Below are 23,066 nucleotides of genomic sequence, written 5' to 3' on the forward strand. Positions count from 1 at the left end.
GCTTTTGGATTTGTTTCGGATACAGATGTCAATCAATTATTGTTATCAGAAAAATCGAATCTCGGTGTCATCACATTATACGGCGTGCACTGCATAAAATTCTGCGCGCAGACATTCTCAGTGATGTGTTTTCTTCTTCTGTGCTTGAACATTAAAACGCCGGTCTACTAGAGGGGCCGGATTATGTAAAGTCTACTTCATTTTCAGAAATTACTGGTATTAATCACTAAGGAAGCCGAAACAATAAACTCAATAATTTCAAAATAACACTAAACGTAAAAATGTAGGGAGGGAGAGAGAAAGAGGGACATCCATGAACATAACCACGGCCCACTTCAAAAAGCTTCAGCCTGAGGGCTTCACATTTCAATCCTGCGCACACCCTCGACTTGTGAAAAAAAGTCACCTCAAACTTTCCAAAATCCTAACAGTGGTTCTCAGAATACGAGCCTAACCGAGGATATTGCGATGTGCACCTACTAAAATATGCAATTTACGACAAATTTTGCTTAAATTGCTAAATGGTGGGGTGGGGGGGGGGGAATAAAGAGTTGCTGCAAATCGTAAACCACTATCAGAGTTTCGCGTAAAAAAACATTCTAATGACTACTAGGTGAACATATTAAATATGATAAAATACGTGACATTACCCCCTAAAGATGTTGCCATTAAGTCGACGAAATCAGTTTTTAAAAAAAAAAATCGCTGAAAAACTATTAATGGAAGGCGTGGAGCTATGAATACACGTATTATTGAAATGTCGTGCCGGGGGAAAAACGTTAAACCTGACAAGTATGTGAAATGAATATTCATAACCGTAATTATTATAATATACCGCATTTTAGCGTGTATAAGGACCCCCTCCCCCCCCCGATTTTCTGGACTTCGAATTTAGAAAAAAATGCTTAAAAGATGTCTCCATAACTTAAAATAAAAATATTCATGTGTAAGAAACCATTCCTATTTTTTTGGACCCAATTTTCAGTAATAAGGGGTTCCTAATACACATTAATAAATGCGGTATCTTAAGGATGAAACTCTTGATTCACGATTTGTGAGTAACTATTACACATTCAAATAAGCATCATTGTGAAAACGGGACAAATGTATAAAAAACATCGGAACGACCAAAAATACATGAATGTTTCGTAATACGGAACATAAGTGGCGCGTCGAGTTGTTTCAACCATTTTACTCGTCCTTGGGTTCAGGTTGAGAAACGCTGGACCAGAGTCTCCCAAACATATTTGGCATACTTTCAATTAGAAAAACCATCCAAATAACGTGTAGATCTCAGATACGCCATTCATATTGCAAAGGGTTGTGTAGTTATTTAAATAAAAAAATATAACTATTTAGACGCGCGCGGACACCCGTCCTCAAAAACCAAATTAGGTCTCCCGAAGACAACAAAAACAATTCCACGTTTCTTTGATTCATTGAGATATTTGAATTCTAAAACCGGAAGTTCGAAAGAATGACATAAATCAAGGAAAGAAGCGTTGCCCGTTAGTTTATACCATTCTTTCCCAACTCTTCTCCAATTTGGAATTCAAATATCTCAGCGGACATTGCACTTGAAAGACGGAATTTTTTTTTTTTTTTTGGTCGGTCTCAGAAGATACACGGCAACGACTACCTAATTGGGCCTTTGACGACAGGGTGTCCGTATAAAAAGTTAACTTTTTTATTTTAATAACTAAGCAATCCCTTGCAATATGAAAGACGTATATCTGAGGTCTACACGTTATTTGGATGCTTTTCTAATTGAAAGTATACCGCTAGAATCAACGGCTCGCCAGTGCAATGTGGCCTAGGGACTTACCTTTCTACTTTTAATATTTATCCTACCACCACTCCTCCTTCCTTTTTCCCCAGCACAAAATTTCTCTTAACTCCCACCAATCCAACCCATACGATCGTGTATTAAATCTATATAGCTTCTACCGCCTCCCATCCAAAGTCCTTCCCAGTTTCCCAGAATTGATCAAGAGGCGATATCGCCCACTTCGGGAAACACCGCCGTAGAGTTTTTTCGCATAACTGCAAAAAGAAGTTATCACGTGTAATCAAATTCAGAGATAAGTGCTCCGCTGGCAAGATTCCCATTGGAACTGGAGAGGTAATAAAAAACGGGCCCGTAGGACTCGTATACCAAAAATAAAACCGTAAAGGGGAGGGAGCAGAAAAATAAAATTATATTGTGCAAAATATCGCCCGTGGAGAGACCTTAAAAAAAGAGGACTTACCAAAAAAAACTCTGGTATTATCTTGATTTTTTTTTTTATCTAGAGCGACTTCCACGTGGGACCTATTTTTTACTCTTATCGGGGGGTAAAAAACGGATGGTAGGACCCCGAGCCTAGTGTGGGCCGTGAATGCTGACATTTAAGGCCACGACCCGGAGGAGAAGGAAAAAAAAAATAACCATCAGTAATGATCATTAGTGAAAGAGAAAAAAAAAGGTATTTTTTTCGGTTGAAAAACAACCATTGTCTTCTTCGGAGATAATATAATACTCTGAGAGAAAGTTGCTGACTGAAATGAGAACCTCAAAAGGAGATGAGGACGTTGTTACCTTTGGCATAGCGATGCTCAACCTTATAAAGAGCGTGGGGCCACTTGGAATGGTTTGGCAACCGGTCCGCGGGGTCATCAGCGCTTACTCTAACAATGAAATCATACGTTTCTGAATTATATATCCTTTATCGTGATGAAGATTTTAAACAAACATCGAGATAATACCTTCTCACATAGGCCAACTCCCTGTTGGACTTGTGTGTATGTTACTGCCAAAGCCCGAAGTGGCTGGACAATTAGAGAAACGGATGAGAGGTTGAGGTTTGACCTAAGTCCGATTAGCAGAAATGATTCGGGCTTTGGCCGACTAATTCGCGAAGTGATCGGTAATTCCTGGCCAAAGTTCGATGTGCTGATGTAAGACGATCCAGTAGGCGCCAAATCCATTCTTTTCATCGGCAACGCGTGATACTTATGTGCAAGGTTTCTAGAATATATACTAGACTTACATGGCTTCTATACTTTATCAATATCATCAATTATACATATTTACATATACATATATACATCATCAATTCTATACTGTCTTCAACCTTTATCTAGTCGTGAGCACTGTCTTTTCCCATCACCAAAAGAACACCACCTTTACGACAAGTTTGACATACGAATGCATGGAACCAGGATGATTTCAATCCTTGAATGCAATTTGTAGAGGTAGTTGGAAAGTTGATCAAGTGCACGTGAGCACCAAATCAGATACGGACATCGAGCACTCTGGATGCTTCAGGGAGCACCATGGTGTTCGCGAGTGACGGGTTGAAAATGCCTGCTTTTACAGTACATTATCACGAAAAATACACCAACTTGGCGATGACACTGAATCATGTCTTTTCTTATCGGACTTTAGCCGCGTTAACATTCAACAAAATTGACCAATTTCGGGTTTTGGCAGTAACATATAGATTGGCAGGGCCAAGTAAAAAAGTTTGCCGCCCTGTATATCACTGTTTGCTTCCCCACCGGGTCCCGATATCAATCAAACAGGGCGGTAATGGGTTTATCGTTTCATTTTTCTTCATTTATTTCCTATTAGTCGTGTGTATGGCCTTCCAATCACAAAAAATAAATCAACCAGACTGCGGGAGAACCACCGCTCTATATCGCCAGGGCTGACAGGGCTTTCGTCCTAAAGCTTCAGAGGTAAAAATTTTGTATTCTTTACAAAATGATTTTTGCAGTTGAGTAGAAAATAAATTTTTAGGGGAATGAAGGCTCCAGCTTGTGGGGGGGGGGGGAAGCTCTTGTCTGTATGCTTGCTTATGCGTTTGTTTGATAATTTTTATCGCATCACGGTCATCTTCTGCACACGAGGGTTAATTAGATCAGGACCTACAATATATTGCCGATTCCGAACGGCGACCTTTTTTATACTCATCGATAGGTTGGTGCACTAACCCCTCGATGAGGGACTCCCTGCGGTAGTAATCTTTTTCTGCGGTCAATGTCGCCGTTTCTGTTGTACCCGTGTCAGGAAAGTTTCTGACAAGGACAAATCGGGTATGGAACTCGCGACACCTCTAAACATCCTTTGGTACTTTAGGCGGGTATCTTATAGACCTGGGCTACCGCGCGCACTATGCGTTTGTTCATATGAAATGCAAATAACGAGAGTAGGTGGGAGCTCAGTTTCCCCCTCTCCCGTAGGTTTGAGGGCACCGTTATACAGGGTGTCGTATAATTTCATACAGTTGTTTAAAAACTCATTAAAATTAAAGGAATCGGTATATTTGAATGCAGTTTACGAAAAATATCACAAAGGGGGCCTTTTTTGTTGGCATCAGAAAAAAAATCATTTCAAATTTTTGTCGGTGGACGGCGCTGCACGAAAGGATATCGCTAGAAATATACAAATTAGAGTCCTATAAAATGCATGGTGTGCGATTAAGTGAAGTTCAATCACGAATCGCCGACTAAGCTTTACGAACGTTTCGGACGCAGAAGTGATTGAAGAAATGGAATTCTATCCGAGAGAGATTCTGCGATTTACTTTCCTTTATGGACAAAATTTTAATTATTTTTTCCTGTACAAAAGAAAAGTCCCATTTCGTGAGAATAACGTTTAGGCAAACCGCATTCAAATATACCAGTGAATTCAATTTTTATGAAATTTAGAAATATTTACGACTTTATAGGGCACCCTGTATACTGAATAACATGGTTAACCTTCAACTACGCACTACTTTTGTAATTAAGATTATTGTGAAAATTTCTGGCCCTGATGAAAAGTAAGAGAGACGAAAAATCTCGTACATACTATCTAATTGCCATAGAGATCTTGGTTATACAGTCGAAATTCGCAACAGCACGTTTCTAATATGTGCGCGCGCAACCTGTCTCTCTCGCCTCAACTAAATGCAATCTAGTTGTAATCTATTTACGCAACTCAGGAAGCGATTTCTGAAAGATTCCGAAATTCTCCTCAATACTATAATATTTAAGCAATGGGAGGAGGATATCAATTTGCACGAGAAATCAGTTGAAATAGGCCAGTATTTCTCAATAAACAAGTACCTAATATGGCTTCGAGTTCATATTGCAATTATGATGAAATGATATTGAAGAAATCAACAAAGGCATGATAATTATAAGCGCTATTACAGAAGAGAACATTGAGCTGTAAATATGAAGTATTTCCATGGCTTCGTGATTTTCCGAGTGTTTTTCTTTGGTAGAAATCCACGTGAAAGCTCCTTTCATGGTGATGTTGGCATTGGTGGATACAGCACTATTGTGTGAAGTAGGTGTTTTATTTCTATCACGAATCGACGGCTTCACGTATTAAAAATTGCTTTCACGGATGCAAATTTAACATGAGGCGTTCAGAAATGTAAAAAATCGTAAATTTAGTTTCAGCACATTCTACAGTATGAGGGTTATTCTGTGAGCACTAGTGAAATAAGCCCACTGTTTAACTGTTTGAAAGTAAAACTTGATTGAATATGAAAAATATGTAGAGATTTTGTTATTTACACATTACTTTAAGACTAAAAATCTTAAAAGATACTAACCCCCGGCCCGGCAAACATAGTTCGCCATACGGGGTTCACCGAAGGGAACATTTATTTTCTCCACAAAAAAAAAAAAAAAAAATCAACTCTACATCTTACCCCAGGGAGCAACCATTAACAACTCGCGAGAAGCAATTTAGTGTCCCTGGGATTTATAATAACTACTTCACTTAAGTATTATATTTTACATTGTAATTACCATACATTCACATATCATCATGAGTCAGACAATCATTTGATCTTTCAACATAAAAAAAAGAGAAAAAAAAATCTATTCAAAATCTTAAAAACAGTTTTTATGGACATGCACCCACTTGTGTTCTGAACGCCTCATATATCCCTTGTATTCGATATTTTTAATCAACGTTCTCTTAGAAGCCATTTCCCTCCCCCTTAAGATTTTACCAAGAAAAAAAAAGTCATAAATTTATTAATGATTAATTCGAGATCAAAGATCATTATACTCTCTAGAGATTATTGTCAACGTTGAATGATATCTCCGGCTCTCTTCAAGCAAGCAAGGTAGGAGAATGTGGCGGTTCCCTCCCCTTCCCCCGAAGAGAACGTTAGAGTTTTAAAATTTAATTAGGAATGCACTTACACCAAGGCTTCTTTAACCTATTATTCCGGTGATCTTCAGTGAGAAGGAGATAAAAGCCACAGACTTCCCCCCGTACCAATAAAAATGAAGACTACCGACATTTAAACGGTATAATATTTAGTGTACAGGGTGCCCTGTAAGTGCTAATGCAGCCTTTATCTCATCAACCGTCCGTCGTAGAGATATGATTGCAATTTGAAAAATGCTCAAAAAGCGTTCAAAAATTACCCTGTACCAGTTTTGAGAGTGAAAATACAGTGTCACAAAACAAAAAAAATTCTACATTTTTATACGGTACCCTTGTCCTCTAACTTCCAACTAAAAAGTCGTTGCCCTGCATCTTCCGAGGACCAACAACAAAAATACCATGTTTCTAAGAGCAATATACGCTAAGACATTTGAATTCAAAAATCGGAGAAAAGTTATGAAAAAACAGTGGAAACTGTCCTCTCATTTATGCGGTACTTAAAACCTCTCCGACTTTTTAGTTAGAATATCTCGGCGAACACTACACTTAAAAACTTGGAATTTCTTTTATTGACCTCTGGAGAGACAACTTTCTAATTGGAAGTTAGGATAAAAATTTAGATCTTTTAATTTTATTATATGCACTATTTTCACTCCCAAAACTAGTACAGGGTAATCTTTGAACGAATATTGATCATTTCTTAAATTGAAACTATAACTAACTTCTATGAAGATAGTTATAGTTAGACTATCGTTACGTTACACGTTTAATTGCTAACAAATGACTTTGAAATTATTATATATATGGTAATATCTTTATACAAGGTAAACAAAAAGTCCATAAAAACTTCAGGAATTCATGAAAACCAGGAAAATAACCGAAATAAAAAACGGTTTGCAAGGTTAGCTCACGAGAATTTTTTTTGACAGGGGAAAAATAACTAAAAAACAGCCGATAGGTGACGCTAACATACACCAGGCAATGAAAAGATACGCAAATAACGAACAGAATGCATGCCTTTGTAGTTTATTACAGCAGTATGTGTTCCACATGACCACCACTACAGGTTCACGTAAAACAATTTCACCAACAAAGCTTTATCCTTCGCACTCAACATCCTTGTTCACATACACAGTTTATAAAGGTGAACTGGCTGTGGATTAGGAGCGCAAGTTCTTATGACCGTCTCATTTGCATATTTCCACCGAAGTTGCTCATACCTGCGCAACCTATTGGCTGATTCTTGAACTATTTTTCCTGTCAAAAAAAAAATCGCGACCTAGCGATGCTATAACCATGCAAACCGTTTTTTATTTAGGTTTTTTTTCCGGTTTTTATTCATTTTTAAAGTTGTTTCTACGGACTTTTTGCCCACCCTGTATTGCGATTACAAGCAAGTACTTACTACTACACAATACGCAACGCGAAAAACGTTACATTAAATTCAATACAGACAATTTCCGGGCCCGTTAAAATTTGTGGGGCTCCTGGTCACGTGCTACTTTTGCCCATGCGAGAAACGGGCACTGTCCGAGGACGTCAAAAAAAAAAATTGTTACGGGTGTCGCTTTGAGAATATTCATGTGCACCTAAATACGATAATTAAAAATCAGAATTCATTCAAACAGTTTGCACAACTTTGACAACCATAAGAGTCACTGGTGCAGGGCGAAGGAGTCCATTGCAATTGTGTCCGAGACATAATTCCTAGGGTACCTAATAATAAAATCACAAGTATATCATCATTAGGTCGCAAGAGATCCGAGGATAATTGGAGGCAAGGGCATTTAGTTTTTAAAAAATGGTCCAAGAGAGAGAGCTAGATAATGAAATCTTTCCCGATTAGTATAATCCTCCGTTAACTTGTAGTTTGGTAACAAAAGTATGCAACTGAATTTTGAATGAGGCTATTTATAAAATTCTATCCACACGAGTCCGACGAAAACAATCTCTGTTATGTCTGATTCAAATGCAAAAATAAACTCGTAAAATGCTTTGAAGAGAGAAAAAACAAAAGAGAATTATTCCTCAACGGTTTTCTTTCACCATAATTTATTCAAGATTATTACCGACTGTGTTGTTGTACGAACTGGGATGGCATCGTTTACAAAACAATCCAAAGGGTACGAGAAATTGTCCAAGCACAAGGTAAAAAATTTAAAATATGCATACAGTGAAATCTCGATACAACGATACTCTGCGGGCCGAGGAAAAAATATCGTGGAAGAGGGATTATCGTTATATCGAGAGCCGTCAATTTAACATTAGACTATTTAGAGATTTCTAAACATGACCATAGTCACTCCCGGAGGGTAATCACGGCGCGAGCCGTCATGATAATTGGTTAATTTTTCAATTATTTATATCTTGGGGGGGGGGGGGTTGACGGATCATGATGTGCTTGCTGCAGGGGGTGGCGGATAAGCGAGCGAAACGGCATCACGCGAGTCGACTTCAAAATCGAAATCACATTGCACTCACGATGCCATAATTATTTGTGTTTTTAAAAAAGATGCCGCAAGCCGGTGAAGTGACGTTATCAAATCTGCTGCACGAATTAAGGCGACAGGTAGGGCGACTGACTATTGGCTGTATCCAGTGACTGTGCATCGAATAAACGACCGGCATCACGTACCTGTAAAAGTTCCGGCAAGTAGCGTGACGTCACTCCAGGCGTCTTCTGCCGTAGACAGAATAAACGTGCAGCGCCGTATACATGTCCTGTCAAAACAAAATTTTGTGGTCCATCTCCCGAGGCAAACCCCAAAAATCTTGGCGTTTGTAGGAACTGCTCTTATTAGGGGGGGGGGGGGCGGAAGGGAGAGAGAGAATGACAGGCCCTGATACTGGTTAATTTTCCATAAGCGTGGTCAGTCTGCATCATTGGGCATTGCCACCGTGACTCAAGTAGTGTAGTCAAGATGACAGTGGGTCAGCGCCAACGTGAAGACTTTTTTTGGCGACAAGCAATCGCGGCAGCTAAGTCAAGTGGTCGACAAACAATACATACAATTACACAAAAAATGCAATTTAATTTCTATGTGAGTCAATCTAATATGCGGCTGAAGTTGGTTTTCTGTGGTTCCCAGCTTCGAGACGCCAATGCGAGCCGATTTCCCCGTTAAAAATTCTCCCCCACAGAGAGCAACAGGCCTACGAACAGTACAAATATTCACTTCACTTCTGAAATATAGATGGCAGCACTGAAAAATCAGATCCAACACTCAGTGCCGTCGTAAGTCATGGGCCTCACAAAAATGAGATCTGGTTGAAATTTTCGAGAATTTGTCCGATAGGGCTTCAGAAAAATCACTTGGCCCGGGGGGCCATGATGGTCTTAAGACGGCCCTGCCAACACTAAAGGCGCACTCAGAATGTTAGGTAAACACACTTCCGGCACAACTCACTAGGTAGTAAATTGCCCATAGATGGCGATAGACCCGAGTTGTGCTCGATTTGAAAAAAAAAAATCTAATATGCGGCTGAGTATGCGATATATATATAGGGTTAAAATAAATAGAAATATAGTATTTATATATTACTTGCGGTGTTGAAAACAGGCAAAAAAATTTTCCAACTAAATTCTTGATCAAAAAGAACCAGAAACCGAACATAACCAGAATTAATTTTAATCATTATTTAGATGATTATGCGTCCCGTATATTTCGGGAAATTCCCGTATTTTCACGTAATTTTTAATAATAGACTACAAGTACACAATTTTTTTTTTAAAAATACTAGAAAAAGAACTAGCAAAACAACAAGAAAAATAAATGTGTAGATGGGCGGATAATTTTTCCAACTGAATGGTCAAAAAAAAAAACCACCAGATAAGGGGTCTATCCAGCCAAAATTTGGGTTCGTTTTCCGGACCCTTCACAAAATTCAGGACCTGAAAAACTGACCCTTCGCAAAATAAAAATTAATGAAACCATTAATTCGGAATTTCATTCCTTTTGTAACAAATTAATTAGATTACTTCGCTTCAAACAAAATTACTTATTTTTCACGGAATTAATTATCCTTTTCACAAAAACATGACCCCACAAAAGTAGGTAGGGTAAGTGTAGGTATTGTAAGTCTGTCCAGACAATGACACTATTTTCCAACAGATCTAGTTGGAAAATACCTAAGCTGGAAACACTGTTTACCTGCGACAAAGCTGGTTGAAAGTAAAACTCGTAATGCATGTTTGTTCTGCGCACAGAATTTGGAGAAATTCGAGCCCGGCTTAACATACGAAAGCCTAGCTTAAAACTATGTCAATTAATAGATGCGTTTAAAATATGATCATAAACAGGGGCTTACGATGTATTGACCTTTTCACCCCTTGGGCACAAGGAATTTCTTCCCCGAAATTTTTACCAACCTTCAAATTAACAAATTGATTTTAAAAAGCATATAAAAGGAATTTTCTTTCGATATTTCAATTCTTTCTATGGAAAATTAAAAAATACTGCATTTTTTGGTTGGCTGAAGGGGGGAGAGGAACGCTGCTCCTGCCTCCTTGCATTTCCCCTGCGTATGCCTCTGGTCACACTCATTATATAGTCATATAGATATTCACATTTATGGAAGAAAACAATTTTTTTTTTTACACGCGCATTAACTATCTGATCCAATTCGAACCATAATCATGCGAAATGCTTATGTATTATGTAATAAAGCGTAATCACGTATGATCCCCGCCAACATTGGAGGAAATACTTCGAAGAAATACTTACTTAAAAACTCGTCTTTGGAAAGAGAGGCGCAAGATCTGTTTTAAAAATAAGAATTACAAAAATAAATCGATCCTAACCAGAACGGGGAAAAAAGTCTGGCGTCCAGATGTTTGAAGATTGGAATTAAACCCTCGCACTCTTTTCACTACTCAAATCCGCGACTCAACACAAGACCACTCATCAGTGATAATTTCGAGGTATGTACTGCGCATGCTTTATCGTGTACTGACTCCCTTCAACTACACGAAAAATAAGCAGGTGCACATGTTATCATGTCCGAATTCCCCGGAGAGAAAGACTAGAAAAGGTAATTGTTGGAAAGAGACCAAGCAACATGCGACGATTATATCAGGATTAGATGAGAGCCTCGACCTCAGCGGGAAGGTGTTGCTTGTTATTAAAAGAATAATAAGGTATTGTCCTCTCACCCTCAGGGAGCAGTAATATTATCGTCACCTTGGTTTCACCTTCCCTGACCAACATCACTCAAGTCCTCGGTAGGTGTTTGCGAACGGATTCTATGGGTCAGATAACAAATACGCATTAGCAATCGTCCATTCAACGTGTTTACAGGCGCAAAGAGTCAAGATAATGTTACAAAAAAGATCAATGTTTCGATGAAATAGTTTCCTTGAAAATTACAGAATTCGCCCCCTTTAGCAGTAATAGTTTGCCCCTTACGGGGCATGTCTTTTATAGGCCCAGGAACCTAGAGATTCGGGTCATTTGAGCCCCACCCAATAAATTTTATAAGGGAACTGAGCCTCTTCCCAATAATTTCTGAAAATAACAATAAGAAAGTGGGGGAGGAAGAAGAAACTTAAGAGGCTTTATTGCGCGGGTTTGATTTGCTCTTGAATGTTACGGGAAAATTGGTAAAATAGTGATTTTGCATAATCACCTACCGCCTCGGTAAATTCGATGAATTTTAATGCGCTTATCACTTTTGCCGGTGATTATCCATAATTCCCAATTGTAAGAAGTCGTTATATTTGATAAATATTAAATAAATATATATATATTACTTCCGTTCTCTTCATTTAACCAGTTTATTAGTTTGCGATATACGAGACACATATTTTGTCATAAAAATTAAATTAAAATAAGTGTCGAAAGATTTTCTTCACACACATAATTATGTACAATTAAAACCATCATTACCGACTGAATGCATAATTTTTCAAGTAATTCATTGACGATGTATCAGATTTTCCAATACGATCTTATGACCTGGGATCATCATAATCACCGATAAATGTGATAAAGTCGTCTTATATGAACAAAATCCATTAAACTTACCAAAATGGTTAAGCATAATCACCGAATTTTTCCCTTTTACCGTAACGTGTGTATAAATATTAAATATAATAGTCGATCCCTCTAAAAGCGGGATCGACTATTTTTGAGAATTTAACTTATTGATAATGTTAACTTTTCCCGGATACAACGTTTGAATTTTTTGCAATTCCCGCTAACAACGTTCGAAAAATTCACGTCGGGCTTTTTCGTACCTTGAAAACAGCTTACTTTTTCGCCTTTTTTACAGGTAAAGAAACGGAAATTTTGGTTATTTGTGTGCGCTAGCGATTAACTATTATGTAGAAACTAGAGGTGGGACTTTTCTTTTATGGCTCTTTGGAAGCCGGTTATTTTTTCCGCCATAAAGAATCGGCATAATATATAATTTTAGGATATTTTTTCTTTTTCTCTTATTTCTCCAACAATAGTGTGCAGAGCACAAATTGCCCTTCCCACTGTTCACATACACCAGGGTGATCGAAGTTATGAATCACTGAATGAATCACACATAGCCACTGAATAGGGAGACTAAGAACTAGAAAAAGTTCTCAGAAGAGGCTTTGCTGTCTTATTCAAATTTTGCCGCTTTAGATCGATTCCAAGAAACGAATCTTCTCATAGTGGCGTTATAGACCACTGCATATAACAAAAAGGAATGAAACGGAATCCATTTCTGAATCTATTGATACAAAATGAAGCCGGAAAAGAGTGAGATAGACACAAAACACAATCCAACTTGACAGATTTTCAGGCGCCAGCATCAAGTAGCATTTGAAGGCGGCTTTTTCAGATAAAAAAGATAGGATTTCCCAACTGTACTTATTGGAATTTAATTCTTCACAGAACAGCCAATACGATGTTTTCATGACCTTTGAAATTTCGGAAAATGAAGCAGTAACATGGTTAGATTTAGTGCAGTTCGAGTCAGAATGCCTCAGAGCAAGTTAAAAAAGCAAAGCTCTGAAGTGTAGAGGATTAAATAAAAATTCTTAAATTTGTAGATGATTACCCTTTGCTTTCGAGAGTTACACCGGCAAAAAAATTCAATTTACCTCCCAGCACGTTAAACCCCATCCTAGGTTCAAAGGCGCATTGTACATCAATTTCAAAATTTCTTGTTTTTTTTGTTTTTCTTCTACAAACTACATTCCCGTATATAATGCCCGTAAATATTTTATTGGAATAACAACATACATAATTTCTCCCTATTGAATCTCTATACGTACCGTAATGTTTGGTAATAAATTTAAAAAACACTACAAAAACAAATTATGGTCGGTGAAAAACTTATATATAGGCATTTCCCGCTTGTAATGTTTCATAGTTGCGGTTTTCAGGCAAACGTTATAAGCGGGATCGACTGTACGTTGTTACATATTGTGTGTTAAATGCTATACTTTGTTTGATCTAACCCCCACGATGCCTCAGTCGTTGCCAGGAGGGGGGGGGGGAGGGTCCAACTAGACATCAGCCGTTGAACGCACATTTTAGCACATCAGAATTAACTCGTAAAATAAGATAATAATTTACCGATTTGAAATCTGAATATTTATGCTGATAAAAAGTCAAAAATTGTTTACAAAGTACATTCAAACTCTTTTTTCCCCCCCCTTCAGTTGAACAGTTTTGTGTCACTGAGGCCGTTATTACACTATAAAAGTTTGATAAAATCCCTTTATAAAACTTGAAAAATCCAGCCAATAAACCTCATAGGTTACATTCGAGCAAATGCACCGATATCGTACCGATAATCATAGAACTTTCCGAATTTTATAAAACAACTTTTTTTTTGTATCATTTCTTCTGTGTCACAAAAATTCTCGTGACCTAGCGATGCTAACCGTGCAAACCATTTTTTATTTCGCTTATTTTTCCGGTTTTTATGAATTTTACGGACTTTTTGCCCACCCTGTATGTATATATATATTTCTCAAAAAACTGTCATAAAAAACGTTACAGGCGAGCAAACGTTCAAACCAGAGATGTTAATGAGTATTAGTAAGAGATGGGACCACGAAAATAAGTCGTTGTGAACGGAAAATTATTCCAAGTGAGAACGTTATAAACAGGATCTGCTGTAATCGTCCAAGTCGGTAATTCTGAAGCTTTTCGAGACGCAAGCACCATGCACCAGCTTGCCATATAGGTGCTCTTTTCCTTGGTTCTCCGACACATTCTCAAGCTAAACATGAACACCTCGAATACGGGGGGTACCGATCTAGGCACAGGCTTTAACCCGCTCCAGTGAGCACCGGAACAACAGGTTGAAGATTTTCCGATCCAAGTAAACCGTTGGCCAGTAATTTAACAGTTCTGTGCAATAGTAGCCCGTCGTCCTTGACAATAGACATTCGCCGAAGCCGTAGCGGCAATGAACATGGTCAATGACGTCTCTCAGTGGTCCTTTTCCTCTCCCCCTCGTCCAGAATCAAATATTGATATTTGAATGGGAGTACAAAGAACGGTACTAAACGAATGCATCTATTTCATCTGTATCCCCTGCGAGAGAAAGTCACGACAAAGCGGAAACATGGATGGGAACAATTTCATGGCATGAAAATAATAGAAAGAAATGCCTATTATGCAACGCAAACAAATAAGTGACGTCCGGGGTTAAGAATAACGAATCGAAGGGGCGTGAAATTAACCGCCATGTTTTTTTTTTTTAATCTTGGACCCCGTGATCTCTCCTTTGAACGCGCATGGAAACCACAGACAAGTTCAAGGTGTGGCACCAAAAAAAATCCAACCAAGCATGTCCAAAAAACGAGTACATGAGGAGAGAACATAATTACATGGCAATGGAATATACAACAGCACGGACAGAAATAGTCTCTCTCCCCCTTCCCCACCCCAATCTTCCATGATGAAGTGGCGTATTACGCTAAATACCCCGTGCGCAAAATTTTGACTATTATCAAGGTCTGGGTAGGGTTTGAGAGGATTTTGCGGCCAGAGGGGATAACAATTTTATTGCTCTTAATACGGTAAATCCTCTCTCTTTTGCGGACACCGGAGGGACGAGAAAGTTCGTCCGTTACAGAGGGGCGTGGCCGTTAATAAGGGGTTTGAAATGCATACTTTTATTATGGTGGAATTATTACTTGGTCGTGTAAAGGGGGGGGGGGATCTGCATCCGAGGGGCTTCACTGTAATATCTGCATACCCTGGCAAAGTTCTAACGCACGGGTGCACAACCTCCGCCTCAAGGGGTTCCATCCGCACGCGAAAGTTGTTCCGATAGAAAAGTATCGATACGCACAACACAAATATCCAGGCTGACTATATTTCTTCATAAAATACGGGACTTCGCCAAAAAATGTTATTATCAAAGCAAGTTGCCAGTTACAGCCAAAAAAAAACGTGTCATGTCAGAGATTCTGGATCCATGAATCGGGATTAAAAGCGTCTCTGACACACGTCAGCAGGGTCGTATCTAGGATTTTTGCCGCTCGGGGCAAACAGGATTTTGCTGCCTCCGCATTTCGACAGTTTTGTAACGGTGTTCACACTTAAAACTGCCACCCCTAAATTCCCCCCCCCCCACCTCTAGTTCCAGCCCCACACGTCAGTGTAGTGTGTTTCGGCCTGTAATATTCTTTGATTTAGCAAAAAAATCGTACTTGTGGTGACATCTTTCGATAGGAGTTGTTGATGACACGTTGTTTTAGTTCTATTGCAGTCCAGTAGATGACATTGCTATCGCATCACATTTAATAGCACTACTATAATATAGTTCACCACACACCAGTGACTATACCGCAATTGAATGCCGTCAATGAATTGAGTTTAAAATGAAGGCGCCATCTATCGGTGGTCTCCTCAAGCTCGATAGGAAAAATATCAGTCTATAATTCTTCCCCAGGCTCGAAACTGGGCTCTCACAGCAATGTTTCAGTTAACGGTGGTAGACGAGAATCTTTCCACCGCGCCACTCAGGCGCACTTTTGGTTTCGCCACCTGGCGCCACACGAATTTTGCCTCCTTTCTAGCCTAATTTTCTTAACCACTCATTCCTCGAATTCACCATCCTGTGCAATTGGTTCCCCCCTCCTGCAAATCACCTGTTCCTTTAAGTAACTCTTTTCGTCATTAGCATGCTTGCACACTGCTTTTGGTCACTCCTATGCTTGCACACTGTTTAAGTCACGTATTTGCAGACACTTTACGTCACTCTTTAGGTCGCTCAATGACATGGTTCCTTGCTATATACGTCACTCTTTTGATCGGTTATACTCGCATGCCTTTACACACTCTAGGGCAGTGTTTCTCAAAGTGGGCGATGGAATGGTCCAGTGGGGACGGTATAAGCTGTGGTTTTACTATAGGATCCTAAGGGAAATTCGAGTTGTGGGGCATGAAACTATGCTCTAGGGCAGACATCTTCAACCCGTCGCTCGTGAGCACCACGGTGCTTTCTGAAGTACCCAGAGTGCTCAATGCTCGTGTCCAATTTAGTGCTCACGAGCGCTTCATCAACGTTCCAATCAAACACTTTGTACAAATTGCATTCAGGGATTGGAATCATCCTGATTCATGCATTCGTACGTCAAGCCTGCCATAAGGGTGCTCTTCTTTTGATGATGGGTACAGGCAGTGCTCGAGACTGGAAAAAGGTGGAAGACCTCTGCTCTAGGGCATTCACTGACGTGGTCCCTCACTCTGTAGGCCACTCTTATGATATAATGTGATCTATATGCTTGCTCACGCTCCAAGTCCCTCTTATGCTCACTCACATGCTTGCAAACTCCCTAGGTCACTCTTTTGGTCATTCACTCACTGACGTAGTCCCTTGTTGTCTGGGCAAAGGCAGATTTACTGAGGGTTATACAAATTTTGCTGCCCTTTTCCATTCTACTCACTTTCTTCAGCACTCATTAGTCAAATTTACCGCTCCTTTGGAACTTGCCGCCCTGGGGTATAGCCAGCTAAGACCCCCCGCAAATACAGCACTGTTCGGGCGTCACATTCAATGGCACTGGATAGAATGTTCTCCATTGCTTGAGAACATTCTAGCTGAAAGATGGCTCTAGTTTCTATTGCAAAGAATGGTGGTCTGGCAGACATCAAGATTTAAAGGGGGTGTCCATAACTAAAAGTATTTGGGAACCGCTGAGATATAGACGTTTTAAATACGAAAATATTTGAAAAAAACGTTTAGCAAAGCCAAAATAAAAACAAAAAAATGGCAACTGCCTATTCTTGAACGAAAATAATGAAAAATTTGTTTAGTGCAGTTCAAGGTCAAGGGAAAAAGAATGTTTCTCTTTGTATGGAAGGAGGGGGGATGTGTGTGTGCACAGGGAAAATACAAGACGTCTTTTCTTTCCTTCGACAACAAACAACACGAACAATGGCCTCATCCGACATTGTAGTAAGGAAGTGAAGGAGGAGGAATTCGGGCCACGATGAGAACTTGATAAAAGGATTCCTTCTTCTCGTTGTCGCGAACACTACATTCAAATTACGAGTAGATTTATAAGCCAGACATTGTCAGATAGAAGGGAAGAGGTGGAGTTCCGAGGGTTTCCCCAGCACGAACGCCTCTGAGTTTAGACATATCTCTGGAATAATTACTCACGTGAATAATGAACCGACAAATGTTTAAAAACGACTTCAACAATAAAAATCTATTCCGAGCTGCTTCAAAAGAATCCGAAGTTTTAACGTCAGGCAACATGATTTCTACCTCAGCACACATAATCGGGGGTGTAGGCAGGATCGACCTTTGCAGGGTATACATGTAGTACTTTGTCGAGAAAATTTTCGGTTAACGATCTTCAAAAAAAAAATTTTAACATTCATTAAGATAGCAAATGCGGGTATTCCCATTCGATATTTTAATTATTTTACAAAGATATTTAAAATAATTATTAATTTTCATCGTCTTGGGGGAGTGGCGATACTGGCCTCCTCTATGAACCCCCCCCCCCCTGCACCTTAGCCTGCACACCTCCTAGAGAAAAGGTGCTGGTTTATCCCACATTATCAGGAGAACGATCCTCTGGCTCGATCTCTATGGCAGCGTTTCTCAACCTATGGTCCTCAACGATGGCGCAGGTGGTCCTCAGGCACTATTGATAAACTAATTCTAATTGAATGAAATAATATTCAATTATTACAGTCGATATTAGGTATTCCTTATGCGTTCATAATAAAAAATAGACCTTCATAATGTGTAGGGTAAGCATTATCTGATCGAGAACAATACAGAGAAAACTGCGATCGTACATACTAATTGCAGCCAACAAAATGCACCCGAAAGCAGAATATTTTGCGTTGTTCTGCAACGAGTCCTCGGCTGACTGGAAATGTTCTGCAATAAAAACCACGATAGTAGTGTTTTCTCAACACACTTTTCTTAAAATTCTTCCAGATTGTGTGCGCTGCAGTAGTACTAATTGTTCTGCGTCGCAAATTTCAGCATATTATGCTTTGGGAAAAATGCAATTTTCGAAAAACTTGTAAATTATTGCTAAAATTGCATGCGAAAACTGCTCATATGCTTTTTGTTATAGAGAGTGAATTTCCAAAATTTTTCAATCCTAGAATGATTTGTGCTTAGTTTATTAGATTGTATGTTATTTCATTTATAGGGAAAATGAGATTTTCAACTCTACAGCTCACCCTCATAAAATCGTATTGAATTTTTTTTTTACAAAAACGTATGTGAATTGGTGCCATTAGCGTATTTTTAATTGAAACAGTGCACCAACCACAATTTAATTGGAGTGCAATTTTTCAATTAGCTGAAATGGCCAAAATATAGTTTGCCTTGATTTTAATGAAATCTACAACAGATAAAATTGTTGCTTCGCAAAGTTGAATATAGTTTTACCACGAATAATAATTTCCATTCCCTTCATGGAGCGATTTCATAAATCCTCTGAACACGTTAAATTTTAGCAACTCTCGAAAAATGTCACCGACAAGGAATCAACTCTTCCTCGCGATAAAAAAAAAAAAGTATTGTACTTATATAGCCGTAATTTTGTACTGAGATTAATAGTTTTTAAAAGCACGAGAGCTGTGGAATTTAATATTGTCTATAAATTAAAAATGAGATCTATAAATAACTTATGAACCGTAGTGTATCCCTACATTTTCAAACTGGAAATAAAGTAAATATAAAATTTTAATTTTAAGGTTCCATTTAAGTTACTTCTTTTTTTGAAAAGATTTTTCATCAACCTTGTGTATGAGTCAACCTAGAATCATCCAATTTTTTAAGGAGGAAGTCTGACGAATTTCAGTTCGAAACAACACCATTTCACAGTCATTTGAAACCGCCGTGAAACTAATTACTTTTTTTTTTTGTAGCGGTAATAACGAGTTTCCTGAATCAGCATGGTTCAGTTTTACACTGATGACTAAAACATACCCCGGAACATCGAGTACACAGATAGAATTCTACTTCTATTTTTTTCAGCGACTTTAATGCATCTAGACTTTAAACATAAGACCAAATTTAGCTCACGAAAAACTATTAAAATAAGAGAGAGAGAAAAATAAGTGCTCTCTTTGGTGAAAGAATCAATAATAAATGAGTCTGGCGGAGGATAATACAACCAACAGGAGCTGTTTTGGGCGTATTTTGCATTCATAACTCGTCCTCGAGGCACAAAACAGCCCTTTTGTGTGACCTTGTGGACGACGAATACGTCAACAGCCACAGAAATAAGAACAAAAAAAAATATATATTATATTCGCATAAAAACTGGTTCAACGAGGTTTAATGTCCACCATCTGCTTAAAAAAAATTCTCATTAGTCGTAAATTTGGCGATATTACGACCGCATAAGCAATTTACGAAATGGAGCAAAAAATAACCCCGTCATAAATAATAATAATAATGCATTCGCGAGGATATTATCGATTTCCAAATGTCTCACTTTTCAAGTTTTTAATTCATTCTCCTCCTCTTTGAATATACAATGAGGCATTACAGCGAGATCACCGAAGGGGGGGTTATCATCGATCGCGATACACATCATGGATCGATTCGTGATTCGACGGCTCACAATAATGTACGTGTTTTCAGAAGACGTTGAAAACAAAAAATTTATTTTACTCAAATTTTACTTTTTTTTTTACTCGCTATAACACCCGGTTCTGCCCGGGGTTTTCTCAATGCACCGGGAGCATTGAAGAAGTGACAAGCCATTGTAAAAGAGTAAACGTGTCTGAGACGCCTTCATAGGGAACCAAAGTAAACTTTTTCCGAAAGTCATTGTTGAGGCTCAGAAACCTTTGTTGTCCGACATATTTCGAACATTTGCCCCGCTTTGATGAGCTCGCAAAGCAGCCTATCGTCCAATCCGCGTCCTGTTTGGTACATATGCAAAATTTGGCGAAGATCGGTTTAAAATCGTAGATTTATATAGAGAACACACACACACAAAATCGACTTTATATACAGGGTGCATAGGTAACAGGGCGTATGGTATTTTACTGGTGAACCTTTGATCCTAGGGCATACTTTCAGTTTGTCATTCATGTTGCAAGGGGAGGGGGGGGGAGAGAGAGATGTATAGTTATAAAAATGTCAACCGTGTGCTCAAAACCCCAATTAGAAAGTTGTTGCCCTGTCTCTCCTGATGCCAACAAAAAAAAAAAAATCTTTTTTCTAAACACAATATTCACTGAGATATTCGAATTCCAAAATCAGAGAAAAGTTGGGGAAAAAAATTAAATGCGGATAAACTGTTTTCACCGCATTAAATGCTAGTGTCCCCCTCCCACCAAATTTCCTGCTGTTTTTTTTTTTAATTTGAATATCTCAGTGAATATTCAAACAGAGACAGGGCAACAACTTTCTAATTGGGGTTTTGGGGCACACGGGAACGGTATAAGAAGTTTTTTTTATTTTATTTTAGTAAGTGTACAACCCCTAGCAATATGAATGACCTATCCGAGTACTACACGCTATTTGGATACGTTTCTAATTGATACCCCGTATATAGTGGGTCTCGTGAATCTTTATGCGTTCATTTTTGAAATGGGGTATTTGATACCGTTCGAAGCAGGTGCCAGATCACCGTGGTGACTAACAAATTTGTATTGGCTCCAAATATTTTCTGTGTGATTGCCAAATCGAAATCTAAGGACAAAAAAAAAATCCTGATTTCATTACAGCACGTCTTCTAACATGGGAAGGAGAGAGAAAATTTTCAGCTTTTCCAAGTCCCAGAAAAGTTGAAAATACATTATTGAGGATCGTTTTTCTCGAGGGGGGGAAAAAAAATCAACGTTTGGCTTTTATGAAATTTGGCTGGCGTTTAAATATTTTTTGAATTAGTGACAAATCGGAAAAATACTTAGGCTCCAGCCAAATTTCTTGAGTCAAGCATGGGTTTTTTTTTGCGGCAAAAATCAGTCCAGAATAGGGTATTCTTAGACTTGTCCGGGACCACCTTTCAATTCTAGCCAACACACTGACATAATTTTCGGTAATTTGTGCTATCTTCAGACTTGAATTCAGTTACCATACATGAAAAAAATAGGAGCCAAAATCAATTTTTTAAGTAGCCATCGTGCCCTGACGTTTGTTCGGTACGGGACGGGCAATCATACTTAATCAATGTATACTTAATTTCGGGGATGCCAGTACCAATTTTCTAGTCAAAGCACCTGGGAGTTAGTCAAGGCCTGCTTTTACAAGCGATTGGCAAGAAGTTCGTATGATCTCTGACGAATCAGCGATAAATATGGTAACCTTGTCGTAACTTAACCGCATGTGAGAAAAAGAAAGTAAAGTAAGGTAAACAGTATAATACATAAGTATAAGAGAGAGAGAGATCTTATCTATATGTTATACTCATATCTCTCCCTCTCTCTTATCCGTAAAACTTACAGATAATATGGTAGGTACGAAGTAAATTTCTCTTTTCACCCTCACTTACCTGTTCTCGTTCGCTCTTAGATGTATAAGGATACATCGTGGACGTAAAAATAAGTTGTTTTTTTTTCGTAGGGTTGCAACAAAGCTTCGTGGTAATGAGGAGAGAGGAAAGAAAACATTTTTTTTAATTTATTCCACTGGCGTTTGGATCCAATATTACGTCCTTGATCGTAAACTGGTTAAAAGGTCAGTTACACCCAGGCCCGCCTTAACAGCGACATGGGCATGTTCTGAGCCCTTTACGAAGCTGGAAGTATCTGCCTATCTCGAAAATCATAGTACTTAATCTCATTATCATGAGGACCCCCCCCCCCCCACTCCGTGCTGACATTACCAACCTCACCTTATTTTCTTATGGTTGCTATTTCTTGTTTCCATGTTTTTTAGAGCTCTCTAACCACCCTGTACTTGTCGAGATATACCCCAGGGCTGTTCACCCTGTATTTTTTGTCGTTTGAAGTATGTCAAAGTTTAGTGGCGTAAAACTTGAATTTTCAGCCGGTCGGTACAATCGATACTCAATTTCGAAGACGTTGTTCAAACCGGAAGCAAAAGTTAGAGGCACTTCCTATTCCCACGAGAAAATGCTCATTTTGTTATTTTTAATTGCTCTTCCGTATCATCACGTAATGGCAGCAACATCTGCTTCGCTGGATGAGGAACCAATTATTGATGACCAATGACGGTCCCACGTCAAAAATCCCCTCTTTACACGATGAAAGAAAAGACCCCCCCCCCCCACATTAATAAAAATGAAGGCTACAGACATTTAAACGGTATAATATTCAGCATACAGGGTGTCCTGTAAGTGTTAATGAGCAGCCTTTATCTCATCGACCGTTTTTTGTAGAGGTATGGTTCCAGTTTGAAAAATGTTCAAATGCATTCAGGCGTCACCCTGTAGTACCAGTTTTCAGAGTGAAAATACAGTGTCGCAAAATTAAAAATCTAAATTTTTATACGGTCCCCCTTCCTCTAACTTCCA

At 38.8% G+C, this 23,066-nt stretch overlaps 1 protein-coding gene across 2 annotated transcripts in view; it reads right to left on the minus strand.

Annotated features, from left to right (window-relative positions):
- LOC149077261 (beta-1,3-galactosyltransferase 5-like) overlaps positions 1 to 23,066 on the minus strand; it is a 68,186-nt gene that overhangs the window by 41,731 nt on the left and 3,389 nt on the right. The window contains exon 1 of one of the 2 annotated variants that reach the window (XM_089245024.1): positions 10,882 to 11,034. The exons of the other annotated variant lie outside the window; for it this stretch is intronic. The gene's annotated coding sequence lies outside the window, so the exon portion shown is untranslated. Of the gene's footprint in view, positions 1 to 10,881; positions 11,035 to 23,066 lie in introns of those variants that run through there. 2 annotated transcript variants of the gene reach the window in all.

The sequence above is a fragment of the Pholcus phalangioides genome, unplaced genomic scaffold (genome assembly GCF_987345545.1).
Source record: "Pholcus phalangioides strain wild (caught in Gottingen) unplaced genomic scaffold, Ppha-v1.0 ptg000015l_1, whole genome shotgun sequence".
Taxonomy (NCBI): Eukaryota; Metazoa; Arthropoda; class Arachnida; order Araneae; family Pholcidae; genus Pholcus; species Pholcus phalangioides.